At 41.2% G+C, this 13,533-nt stretch overlaps 1 protein-coding gene across 3 annotated transcripts in view; it reads left to right on the forward strand.

Moving 5' to 3' along the window:
- Positions 1–13,533, forward strand: part of MTUS2 (microtubule associated scaffold protein 2) — a 366,148-nt gene that overhangs the window by 249,452 nt on the left and 103,163 nt on the right. The gene's annotated exons all lie outside the window — the stretch shown is intronic.

Here is a 13,533-nt window from a genome sequence, read left to right on the forward strand (position 1 = left end):
AAATATCAATGAAAGCAGCATCTTTGCATCCAAGTTGCTTGGAACTGCAGGAAAATTCTTTGAGTCCTGTCTGGTGTGCTGGGGAGATGGCCGGGTGCCCACAGAAAGGGGCCGGGTGCCCACAGAAAGGGCCCGGAGTGCCGCCTCTGGCACCCGTGCCATAGGTTCGCCACCACTACCCTATACCATACTTTTTGAGAGCTGATAATTATGAAAATACTCAATTGTAGACCAAAGGTCTAGAATCCAAAGGGTAGAATCCCTTTCTATTTTCCCAACAATAGAAATAAAATAGAAGTAATAAAATCGAAACAAGCTCCAGAAATTGAACTTAATTATTTTCAGAATATCTCAATTTCGACCAAACAGGTGACCCTCGCTATCAAGTCTAAATGCGCTACACTTGACATTCCCTTAGTCATATGTACATAGTTTAAAAAGAAGTTATAGGTATATTCCCACTGTACATGTTTATGGCTTTTCCTCTAGACCACCATCTGCTCATCTGGAAGCCCAGATTCTGGATCTAAATGAGCAAGTTTCAAGGCTGCGGGCAATTGATAATATGGAACGAAGTTTGCTGCTCCTGGAGCACAAACTCTCTGGGGAAGATGGGTGTGGGGAGGGAAGTATGGAGGTGCAGAGTGAGGGGGCAGCTAGTTAGGTAACATGTAGAAGGCGGGGTAGAGGGAAGAGTTGTAGGGAGTCTAGTCCTGATCTGGTGCACCCCAATAAGTTTGCCAGGCTGGCGGATGAAGGGGATATCAGCTCTGGGGTAGCAATGCTGCAGAAAGACGTGGCCGCTAGCAACCAGGGGAATGTCTGCTCCAGTAAGAAGGGTAATGGGAGCACAGGCAAGGTCAGACAGGTGCTGGTAGTGGGACATTCCATTATTAGGGGAACACACAGGGCAATCTGTCACAAAGACCGTGCATACTGAACAGTGTGTTGTGTGCCGGGTGCTCGGGTTCGGCATGTTGCGGATCGGGTTGACGGATTACTGGGAGGGGCTGGTGAGGAACCAGTGGTCATGGTCCACATTGGCACTAATGACAAAGTAAGAGGTAGGTGGAAGGTCCTTAAAAATGATTTCAGAGATTTAGGCCATAAGCTCAGGGCAAGGACCTCAAAGGTAGTTTTCTCCGAAATACTGCCTGTACCACGTGCCACACCAGAAAGGCAGCGGGAGATCAAGGAGGTAAATAAGTGGCTCAAAAGTTGGTGTAGGAAGGAGGGTTTTGGGTTCATGGAGAACTGGACTGACTTTTCTGTTGGCTACAGGCTCTACAGTAGGGATGGGCTGCACCTCAATGGGGAGGGGGCCGCTGTTTTACGGGAAAAAGTGGCTAGAAGGTTGGAGGAGTGTTTAAACTAGAGACCTGGGGGGAGGGCAACTACACTTGTGCAGGGCAAATAGACAGTGTACATAGAGAGCTGGGAAAAGTCATAGTCCATGGGGGAGGAAGGGGGGCTGGAATGAGATTGGGGAATAAGAACAAAAGGAATACGGACAGGGAAAACCATATAAAGTGTATGTACACAAATGCCAGAAGCCTCACAAACAAAATGGAGGAACTGGAACTCTTGATGTTGGAGCGGAAATATGATATAGTGGGTATCAGCGAGACATGGCTGGACAGTAGCTATGACTGGGCTGTTACTATAGATGGTTATAGTCTTTTTAGAAAGGATCGTATAAATAAAAAAGGTGGAGGGGTTTGTTTATATGTGAATTCTTGCCTCAAGCCCGTCCTGCGAGATGACATCAGTAACGCAAATGTGGAGTCCCTATGGGTTGAGATAAGAGGAGGGAAAAAGAATAATAAAATATTACTAGGGGTTTGTTATAAGGCTCCAAATATAATGGAGGCAGCAGAGGAAATGCTGATAAGTGAAATGGATGCGGCTTCAAAGCAAGGTGAAGTACTTATCATGGGGGACTTCAATTACCCAGATATTGACTGGGGGGCAGAAACCTGCAGATCCTTCAAAGGCAGCAGGTTCTTGTCAACAACAAAAGACAATTACCTGTCGCAACTAGTCCTGGAGCCAACAAGAGGGGGGGCACTGCTGGACCTTATCCTTAGCAACAGACCTGATAGGGTATCAAAACTACAGGTTGGGGGGAACCTGGGGAATAGTGATCATAATATCATTGATTTTGTATTACGCTTTACTAAGAGCGTTAGTGAAGGGGCAACCAACACTCTAAACTTCAGGAGGGCAAATTTTCAGCAACTAAGGGAAGACCTTAAAGGCATAGACTGGGATAATGTTCTCAAAGACAAAAGCCCCCCCAAAAAATTGGACTTTTTCTCATATATTCTGAAAAAGTCCTGTGAGAAACACATACCTTATGGGAAAAAGCATAAAAGGAACAAGAAAAACCCTATGTGGCTAACTAGTCTTGTAAGGAAAGCAATAAGCGAGAAAGATAAAGCGTTTAAGGTTCCAAAACCTTGAAGGTAGCGATGAGGCATTACAGGATCATAGAGAGAAAAATAAATCCTGTAAAAAGCAGATAAAGGCCGCAAAAATAGAGACTGAGAGAAATATTGCCAGGGAGAGCAAAAATAATCCCAAATTATTTTTCAAGTATATAAATGATAAGAAACTAAAAACAGAGAGTGTGGGTCCCCTTAGAAATAACATGGGGGTCATGGTGGAAGGAGATGAGGAAAGCGCCTTCTCAACTGTCTTTACCCAGGAAAATCCCCTGGTGGAAGACACAATGAGGAATAATGTTAATTCTTTTTATAATGTCAACAGTTTAACCCAGGAAGAGGTACGGCGCCGCCTCGCAACCACTAAGATAGATAAATCACCTGGGCCAGATGGCATACACCCCCGGGTTCTGCATGAATTATGTACGGTGATAGACAGACCGTTATTTTTAATATTTGAAGATTCACTGAGGACTGGTTATGTTCCACAGGAATGGCGCATAGCAAATGTGGTACCAATATACAAAAAAGGATCAAATAGCGATCCTGGAAACTACAGACCCGTAAGTCTAACTGCTGTGGTGGGGAAAATATTTGAGGGGTTTATTAGAGATGCTATCCTGGAGTATGTCACTGTGCACAACCTTATAACCCAGCGTCAGCATGGGTTTATGAGAGATCGGTCCTGTCAGACTAATCTGATTGGTTTCTACGAGGAGGTAAGTTCAAGACTGGATCTGGGGGACGCTGTGGATGTTGTATATCTGGACTTTTCAAAGGTATTTGACACCGTGCCACATAAAAGGTTGGTATATAAAATGAGACTGCTGGGAATAGGAGAAAATCTGTGTATTTGGGTAAGTAATTGGCTTAGTGATAGAAAACAGAGGGTGGTCATTAATGGCACATTCTCAGATTGGGTTGATGTTACCAGTGGAGTGCCACAGGGGTCAGTATTGGGGCCACTTCTTTTTAATATTTTTATTAATGACCTTGTAGTGGGTTTACACAGTCAAGTTTCAATATTTGCAGATGATACTAAGCTGTGTAAAGTAATAAATACTGAGGTCGATAGTTTAGCATTACAGAGGGATTTGTGGAAGCTTGAGGGATGTGCAGAGAAATGGTTGATGAGGTTTAATGTAGATAAATGTAAAGTTATGCACTTGGGCCATGGAAACAAAAAGCATAATTATGTTCTAAACGGTCAATTACTTAGTAAAACTGAAGCTGAAAAGGACTTGGGGGTATTGGTGGATGGTAAACTTAATTTTAGTGACCAGAGCCAGGAGGCTGCTGCTAAAGCAAATAAAATAATGGGATGCATCAAGAGAGGAATAGATTCTCATGATAAAGACATAGTTTTGTGTGGTCTGACTAGGGATACAAATCCCTAGTCAGACCACACATGGAATATTGTGTACAGTTTTGGGCACCAGTGTATAAAAAGGATATAGTAGAGCTGGAACGGGTGCAGAGGAGAGCAACCAGAATTATTAGGGGAATGGGGGAACTAGAATACACTGACAGATTACAAAATTTGGGATTATTCAGTTTAGAAAAAAGACGACTGAGGGGAGACCTCATTACAATGTACAAATACCTGAACGGACAGTACAAGGATCTCTCCAAAGATCTTTTTATACCTCAACCTGTGACCAGGACAAGGGGGCATCCTCTACGCCTAGAGGAGAAGAGGTTCTACCATCACCATAGACAAAGGTTCTTTACTGTAAGAGCAGTGAGACTGTGGAACTCTCTGCCGCAGGAGGTTGTTATGGAGGACTCTATGTACATGTTCAAGAGAGGCCTGGATGACTTTCTGGAGAGAAAAAATATCACGGGTTATGGGGATAAAACATTTATTTAATTCTTAAAGGTTGGACTTGATGGACTTGCGTCTCCTTCCAGCCTTATATACTATGATACTATGATAAAACCAGTCTCCAGAAAGAGGGTCCTACTTCCCTTCCGCGCTGATGAGGTGGGTTCTGGCTTCTGTATCCAGATAGAGAATGAATGAATGAATATCTACACATAGGAATCACAGACGCTGCTCAAACAGGGATCAGAGGGACACTAGAGAATCACTGTTTTCTGAAAGGGGAAATCCCTTTAATTTCAGTGCCCTAAACACAATGGAAGACTTTTATCAGGTGTAAGAGTTTTCTGGTGTAGCCCTGAAATAATGGCACCATTGGGATTTCCCCTTTATGCCACCTCCACGTCAAGTGGGTGTAGAGGAGTGGGCCGATGCGGGTTGTTCCTGCCCATACCTGTGCACTTGCTACAAGCAGCGACTGTATAGGATCGAACAGTCACCAGCAAGATCGCAATTCTACGCTAAGCCTGCCTGTACGCCACCTCTGACCTCCTGACCTTGTAGCACCAGAAGGTCAGGGTTTCAGGGCCAAAGTTTTGAGGGGATATTTATCATACACCGATGTTCAAAGTAGTCCTGGCAAATAAACCCATGTGCAATATTATTGTCTACATAAAAAAGTGGTGTGAAATTAATTTTACCGTGTCACCCTACTCACTACTACTTACCCTTCTCAATACTAGTGAGGGAAATGGGGCTTAGATCGTTTACAATGAACCTACTTGGTCAGCTCTGATTTGGAAACATCATTACAGAGTGATAGGGAGGGAAGCTGTAGACCTATAAGGATGCCTGGACCAGTTGTAGCTAATAGATCATCATGTAGATCATCAGAGTGGCCCATTTTATTCCCATTGTGGCCATTCCAGAGCGGACCACCAGGAATTTGCTCAGCTACATCTGTCTATGGCAGTGGCGTAACATGAAGCTCATGGGCCCCAGTGCAATGTCTGTTCCAGGCCCCTGACTACAACGTATGGTTTATAGTACTAGTCTTCTCATATGGTAAAATGACGAATGATGGGCCCCCTAAGCCGCTTGGGCCCAGGTGTGACCGCACCCTCTGCACCCCCTCAAGTCACGCCCCTGGTCTATGGCATTATATACTTTCAGATAATCAAAAAGTTTTCTAGCCTCTACGATACGATACGGTAAAACTTTAATAATCCCAAAAAATTGGAAATTATTTCTCATCACAGCACAGAAAAAACAACACGAAGACCTGACGCATTCATTTTAAAGAGATTCCTAGTCACCAGGAAAAGCTGATATCTGTTTAATCTCGTATTCTTAAAGAACTTTTAGTTACACTAATTAATTGGATTTAACGTGCAATGTACTATCGTTATGGTGTGAAGAGGAATAATTTATACGTTGACATATATAATGTTTTATTAACACGCACTGATCTGCAGTCTTTACTCCTTTACATCACTTTGCGGAGGAACCATCACCGTACAAATTCTTGTTTTCATGTAACGTATTGAGATACTTGTCGTTAACGTTAATGAGCACTGCAGAGGTCTCATCTTTCTTGGAGATGTAAGATGCCGAGTTGTGTAAAACCGGAGAATCCTTGATCACGGCTAAGCCTAAGTTAATGGGAATGAACTTATTCACGTCAATGTTACCCTATATTATAGGAGTCTATGTACACATCATATTATTCTACATATGCTTCATTGAAGCAGGATACTGTAACTGCATCAGAAGATGGATTATCCTTAGATCTTATAGTTTGCTCCTAGCAAGTATGCATTTTTAATGGCGTCCAGTGGTTACTGTTATCATGTAGCCATCTCTGACACAACAATATTTGACTAATGATCATATATAATAATATTACAGTAAAACCACTATACTACAACAAGCTGTAAAGTGTCCTGGCTTATAAGTCTACCTCTCCTGGTGGCCAGCATCTTATCCAAGGCCTCAGTGTCACTAGTTTCTTAAAAGAAATCTACTGTCAAAATCAAGTCTGATAAACCAAAATCTTTTTATATTTGTGATTCATGGCTTTCTTTCTTCTAAAATCAACGTTCAAAATTATGCTAATGAGCATGAAGGGCTCTGGGAGGGGTAACCAACTGTTACACTGTCTCCCCATTTCCACTGCTTCTTTGGCACCTCCCTTCTCCCTAATCTCACACAGTGGGCGGGGGAAGTGCCTGAGATTCTGCACGTATGGTCTCCTGAAACACCACCAGGAGACATTTCAGCTCATTAGCATAATTTGGAAATTTTGTGGGTGCTGTCCTTTGCATATCCATTGCATCTTTTGTCATGTTGTTGGACAAATGACAGATAAAAAGGGATGGAGCACAAAATATAGAATTAATACTCCTTCCATATATCTTCTGGTAGGAGAATCATACAGGGGAAGATGGGGATCGCTGTTATTTATACTATACATACAGATCAAACTTTAAGGAAATCTACCATTTAAATCACCCATGATAAACCAGGGACACTTACTCATAGATCCAGGCACCGTGACTGTGGTAATCTTCTTATATTTGCTATCCATGACCTACTACCTTCTAAAATCAACTTTTAACATTATGCTAATGAACCCGAAATGCTACTAGGGGGGTTACCAGAGCCTCTCCGTGCTGAAGATTCCCAGGGAAGGATATTGGGTAAAATTCAAAGGATATTTGGTAAACCCCAAAAATATATAATATCCTACACGACCAGGGCCCTAAAATAGAGCTGATTTTTTAAATACATTCATCCCTGCCATTCTCTGTCTCCGCAGCTGCTGTCATTTTGCAGAGATTTCCTTTCTTCTATGAAAGAAGTCATCATAATTCCTGCCGTCGCTCCATATAAATAATACTTTCATTTAGATTCTAACAAGCAGGAAAAAAAAACATTTTGTTGGTTTTCTTTTTCGGCCGGGGTTTAATTGATTCTGAAGTTTGCTCAGAATTTTGATCAGGCTAAATTGGCAGAAATATTGAGACAAGTTAATGCCTGGAAGATAAGAAGCTTATCCCCTTGGTACAAAACTTTTCTGTACACTACAGCTGTAATTCTCCGTGATTCTCACCCAGCCCTGTAGGAACATAATGATATTAACGTGATAACTTCTAGCATTTGCTCCTTTGCTCATATTCATTTTGATGTCTTCTTGAATTATTAATCCGCTTAAAATTTAGTTAAAGCTGAACATTCAGGAAAATGTGTACATTCTCAATCTTTTCACTTTGAAGGTTTTAGATATCTCTAAAATAGACCAAAAAAGGTAGAAATATTCACATTTACGTGGGTGGTTTTGCTGATATTCCTGGATTTAGTGACATTCCACAATGTTGCAGTTATGGGTACACCTATATAACCAAATGTACACTATTGCTATAAGTCATAAAAATTGGGGAGAAAACTACTTCACAAACAGTTCTAATTAAAATGCCATAGTTTCTGTATCTACAACATACGTTGCCTTCTTCTGCACCTTCCCTGTTCCATTTTTTTGCTGGTGCAAGATTCTGCAGTTTGGTTCTTCTGGTTGGAACCACATGTAGGAAATAGACGTTCTGTTGGAGGATGCTTAAGGGACAGATCAGCAGCCTCATTGAGCTGAGGGTGTGTTTAGGTGCCAACTGGAGTGATGGATGCTTTAACCAATCCGCTGCAGGGGCAGCATCAGGTCACTCCATTAATACCTGCTAGTTTTCTGCAACTGTGCCTGTCTTTCTGTGATATTTGGCCGTGATTTTGCTGATATTCTGACCTTTCGCCTAAACATTGACTACTCTTATGCCTTATGATTTTGTACCTTACCACCATCTTGGTTTTGATCTGTTTTGTTAGAAGTTGCTTTGTTATTTGTCTTGTGTCTCTTTGTCAGTCTTACTGCATTGTGCACATATGCAGAATAGGGCCACAGTCCAGTTGTTTCCTGATGTTTAGTGCAGGACACTGAAGCAGGCAAGGACAGAGGTTGCAGGAAGGGCAGAGCTCACATCCCTGTCTTCAAATAAATCCTGTGTAGTCTGAACTTGCAGTGATAATCTAGTAGTCTAGTTGTTTCTTAAGTATTGTGCATTAATCAGATGAATACAGTTCCATTCATTGCCTTCTCCCACAGTTCAACACCAATAACATGAATGGGGTGAGCTAAAACATACTGCGGGCGTTTTCAAAAAAATTGTAGACTTTTAACACCTTTAAATAATAGGGCTTATTTATTAAGGGTCATAGGACCGCATTTCATGCGACAGAAATGGGGGGGGGAGGGCTGTCTATAGATTGATCTGCCATAACAATAATGCTACTGCCCATTGAAGTGAATGACATTAATTATGTGAAAATGGCAGCTGTCAAGAGGCGAGACATGGATGGAACAGTTAGTTCCAGACGATGATTCGAAAGCAAGAAATTGGGCAAGGATTTGAGACACTTTAACAAGGGCCACATTACAAGAATGCCAGGCTGGCCATCAGGGATTCACTATAGAACAAAAACAGAAAACATAAAAAGTATAGGTTTATTGAAAACATTATTAAAAACCAGAAAATGTAGTAGTAAGGACCTACTGTACCAATAATGGTCCAAGGTTAGGTAACTTCTACATGAGGGTCAGGGCTATGGACCTGGGAGTAAAGGAGGCTGCATGTATAGTCCAATACATCACAGATACCCATGCTTGACCCTTTCTAGCACAAGAAACATCTATGGGCACATAATAATGATAACTGGACCAAAGAAGAAGGTGATGTGTTAAGGGTGTTTCATGGCAGTGATATTCCCTAATGGCATTGCCCCTTGTGGTAGGAAAAATATGACCAATGACTTGACTTCCAATCTCAATACAATTAGGCATCTGCAGAATATGCCCGGAAGACAAATCCATGTAAGACTTAAAGGTGTTAGCCACTTTTTTACATAAGTTGCCCACGCGCCTTTACTGCCTGAATAATAATCAGTGAACATTCATCAAGTGATTCTGCATTCCTGATACTTACTTTAGTGCTGTCACTCCAAGGTTTTTGTTTACATGTGAGGACTAATGAATAGCGGGGGGTGGCCTGCAGCAGGAGATTACGGCTCAACCTGCTCCCTCCTCTCATCCTTTGTCTGTCACTGAGATGGACAGAGGTGGGTGACCCGATTAGGATGGAATGAAGAAATGCAAAACAGGAAGTTGTGTATACATGCAGAGACATATATAATGGGAGAGATTTATTGAAAAGCAGTGGACCCCTTTAAGGGATCTGCCAAGAAAATGTTGGTACTAGTTGACTCAACGGTCTCAATGGGTCAGAGTTCTTTTGTAGATGCAAGAGTGATTATAATACTATGGATGCTAAATATGTCATAGTATAAATTGTATGTAATATGGATAATAATACCAAAAATACAGTGCAGTATGCACTGTAATATGTGTCTCTTTTCTGCTGCTAATATTATTATTATTATGATTTTTAAGCAGGGTCCTGACCTCATTTTTACCCCATTAACCACATAATACGACCTTCATCACTGTCTGGCTGGCTGCCGAGCTGGAGCAGATAGCTGACCTCGGGCTATGTTTTCACAGCTTAAAGTTGGAAATATCCTCCAAATTTACAGCTCAGCCTAATGCCCAGAATGCTGTACCTGAAGAAAATTCGGAAAAGTATGTAATAATGGAATCTAATTCCAAATGTAATGTTTTTGTGATGTTAATGAGCTCTCCATCACGTAGACATCTCGTTTCGAGCTTCAGTTCCTTTCACTAATGAATAAGACCTCACGAAATTTGGTAATACTACTGCACAGTATAGACTCCAAGGTTGGAGCAGTAACACGACATCACAAGTCTATGAGGCTTCTCTCACTGGTGCCACCATGCCGGCATTTTTTCAAGAGTATTTAGACCAGTATTTTTTTTACCAGTCCCTATAGAGGTTAAGGTAGTAAGTATTTTTGTGTCACATTCCCTATTGTGGCAGGTATTCTTAACTTGAATGTGGCGACTAGGGAACTAAAGAGAAAATATCTTTAAAAGATAAATTTTTTGAAAATATTCTCAAATATATGATTTTGTTCCAAAACGGGAGGTCATGGAAGCCTTATCCAGCCTCCTGGAGCCAATTTTCACATAGCATCTGTTCCAGTTTACAGCCTGGTAAATATGCCCTAATGTCATGATTCTTTGTCTTAACAGCTCAGCTTATTCTTTGGTGATACCAAATTTATATAGGTTTTATTGTGTTTTAATACATTTTCAAAAATTAAACGAATGTGTACAAAAAAAAAATAATAATTTTTGCCATCTTCTGAAGCTAATAACTTTTTCATACTTTGGCGCACAGAGCTGTGTGAGGTGTCATTTTTTGCGAAATGAGCCGACGTTTTCATTGCTACCATTTTGAGGTCTGTGCCACATATTGATCATTTTTTATTCCATTTTTTATGTTATGTAAAAAGGTGTAAAAGTTGCATTTCGGATATTTGGGCGCCATTTCCCGTCTCGGAGGTCACCGCCGGCCGTAACCGTTTCTATATATTTTGATAGATCGGGCGTTTTGGGACGCGGCGATACCTAATATGTCTGTGATTTTTACTGTTTATTATGTTTTATATCCGTTCTAGGGAAAGGGGGGTGATTTGAATTTTTAATATTTTATTAATTTTTTTTATTTTTTAAACTTTTTTTTTCTTTTTATTTTCACTATTTTTTAGACCATTTAGGGTACATTAACCCTAGATGGTCAGATCGTTCCTACCATATACTGCAATACTTCGGTATGGCAGTATATGGCATTTCTGCACACTATACATTACAATGAGCCACAGGCTCATTGTAATGGATATGCAGAAGCCATGTATCCTCGGGTTAAACAAAGACCCGAGGCTACCATGGCAACCGATCGCCGCCCCCCGATGACGTTCGGGGGCGCGGCGATCGTAACAAAGATGGCGGCGCCCGCGCGCTGGCGGCAACGGAGGGGTTAATAGCCGCAATCGGTGCAAGCACCAAAAGCGGTTATTAGCGGTGGGAGTTTTCTGCAATATGCAAAAAACCCCACCTTTGTATGAAGAGGATTCAGCCCGTGAGCCCTCTTCATACACTCCTTATACCTCTGCGCCGTAGCTCTAGGGCGCAGAGCGTTAAAGGGTTAATAACCACAGTATCGCTGTTCTTTATTGGCAAACTCGTCTAAGCTTATTGTCAAGGGTAGGATGATAGACACCAGGCCCTACAATGCTGACAAGCTGGGCTTCCATAACACCTATGCAGTGCCATCAGATGATTGCCTCCATGCCACACCACATTGATTTACTCATTCATGCAAAAGCTCCGACCGAGTATTGAGGGTACTTACTGTACTTACTTTTCATTTGGCCAACATTTCTGTGTATACAGTTGGTCTTATATAATATTGTAATTTTAGGGTTTTCCTTAGCTTACGTCATAATCATTGTTTTGTATTGAATTACTGAAGAAAAATGTTTTGTTGATAATATAATTTATTGAGAAGCACTTGTATACGATAAATGTAAATATGAGTATGTTTTTGAGCGTGTAAGTGACAAAACTTCTTCAGAAACTAGTACAGCCGATTAAGTTTGCATGGCTAAGCACCACATCTTGGTGTAATGTTCTGCGTCGGGCTGGTTGATTGGTTGATCTGCAGCTTCTCCCCTCTGGGAATGTGTGCATACAAGATCCTATGAGATTACTGGAGTGCTGCACCCACCAGCTTCTGGGACGATGCCCAGCCACTTCATATCTTCCTGCTTGTGTAGTTTTCAGGTGCCTGTATAACTTGTCTTTCTGTCTCCCGTTATATTCGGTTATAGTCTGCTGTGTTTTGCTGTGATCCTGACCTTTTGTCTGACATTTGACTATACACTTGCCTTAAGATTTTATACCTCACTGCCATTTTGGTTTTGGTTGTCTTTCTGTTCCGTGCACTTACAAGTGTAGGGATTGCCACCAAGTTGTTGCATTCGGTTAATTGCAGTGCCCACAAGCAGACAGGAACAGAGTTTGTGGGATGCCCAGGGCTTGCACTTCTCTCCTGTCTTGATATCGAGGAAATCAGGAAAATGTCCACTTCAAATAGATTGTTAAGCACTAATTTTGTATTTAACTTGCCTTTTGGGAAAGTTGATATTTTTCTTTAGACAATGAGCAAGGCAATAGATATTTCTAAACATTAAAAGTAAGCAAATCGGATCTCCATGAAGTTGTGTCTATATTCAGATTTGCTGCCTTTCTGCAGATGTCACTCGTCAGTATTGACAGCAATTAAGAAGCTAATAATTAAAAAGAGTGCGGATCTCATCAGTTGGTATCAGTGAGAGGCCATTAACCTGTAAATGAACCCAAAACAAAGAGTTACATCCCCATTTCTTAATTATCCGTAATTTCTCCCAAGAGATGGAAGGATCAGGATGCAGCAGCATGACCATGAAAAAATATGAAAACAAACAAGTGACGTTGTTCCCGATCCGCCAGTGACTTATTCAGCGTTCTGCAGAAAGAAACAGTCATTGCTTGCAAATGATTAGACAATACAGTGCTTACACATTGTCAATGCTGAATCCATGGATTGAGGGCCATGGATTTTTTTCCATGGATTGGAGGGCCTAAGCCTCCACCAAATGGCAAAATGATATACAATAAAGTATCAGACATATTTAAATCCAACATGCCCTATTCGTCCTTCCCCTGACTTTTTGGACACACCCCGCAGATCGGGGCAAACTAAAACTACAAATAGGAAAAATAACACAAAGAAAATGATAACCTTCCTATCATTCAAAAGAGCCAATCCTAAAATAAAATGTACCCCATACATGCATATACAATATATCTATTTAGGTGACGTTTTTAAATCAGATCATTTTTTAATAACCACTTAACCAATTTTCCATTTTCGTTACACAGATCCAGTACAAACATTACATTGCACAAACATCAGTGACACATTAGGAAAATCCAAACAATTACTAACAGACAAACACAAAAGGGAATACATGTGTTTTTCACCAATGGGGGAATTATTAAGATTAGCGCACAATGCCCCTTAATAAATGCCCCTCAGTGACCACACCTGTAATCAATAACATTTCTCCCTGAGACGAACCTGGATAGCAAGTTTTGCACATTTTTAGCAACATTTTTTTTTGTCACTGTGTAACATTTGTGCGGAAATCATCCTCTGTCCATAAAGTATGTCTCTGTGTTTCGTACTTTGGGTCAGGAAG

This window comes from Engystomops pustulosus, chromosome 2, assembly GCF_040894005.1.
Source record: "Engystomops pustulosus chromosome 2, aEngPut4.maternal, whole genome shotgun sequence".
Lineage (NCBI taxonomy): Eukaryota > Metazoa > Chordata > Amphibia > Anura > Leptodactylidae > Engystomops > Engystomops pustulosus.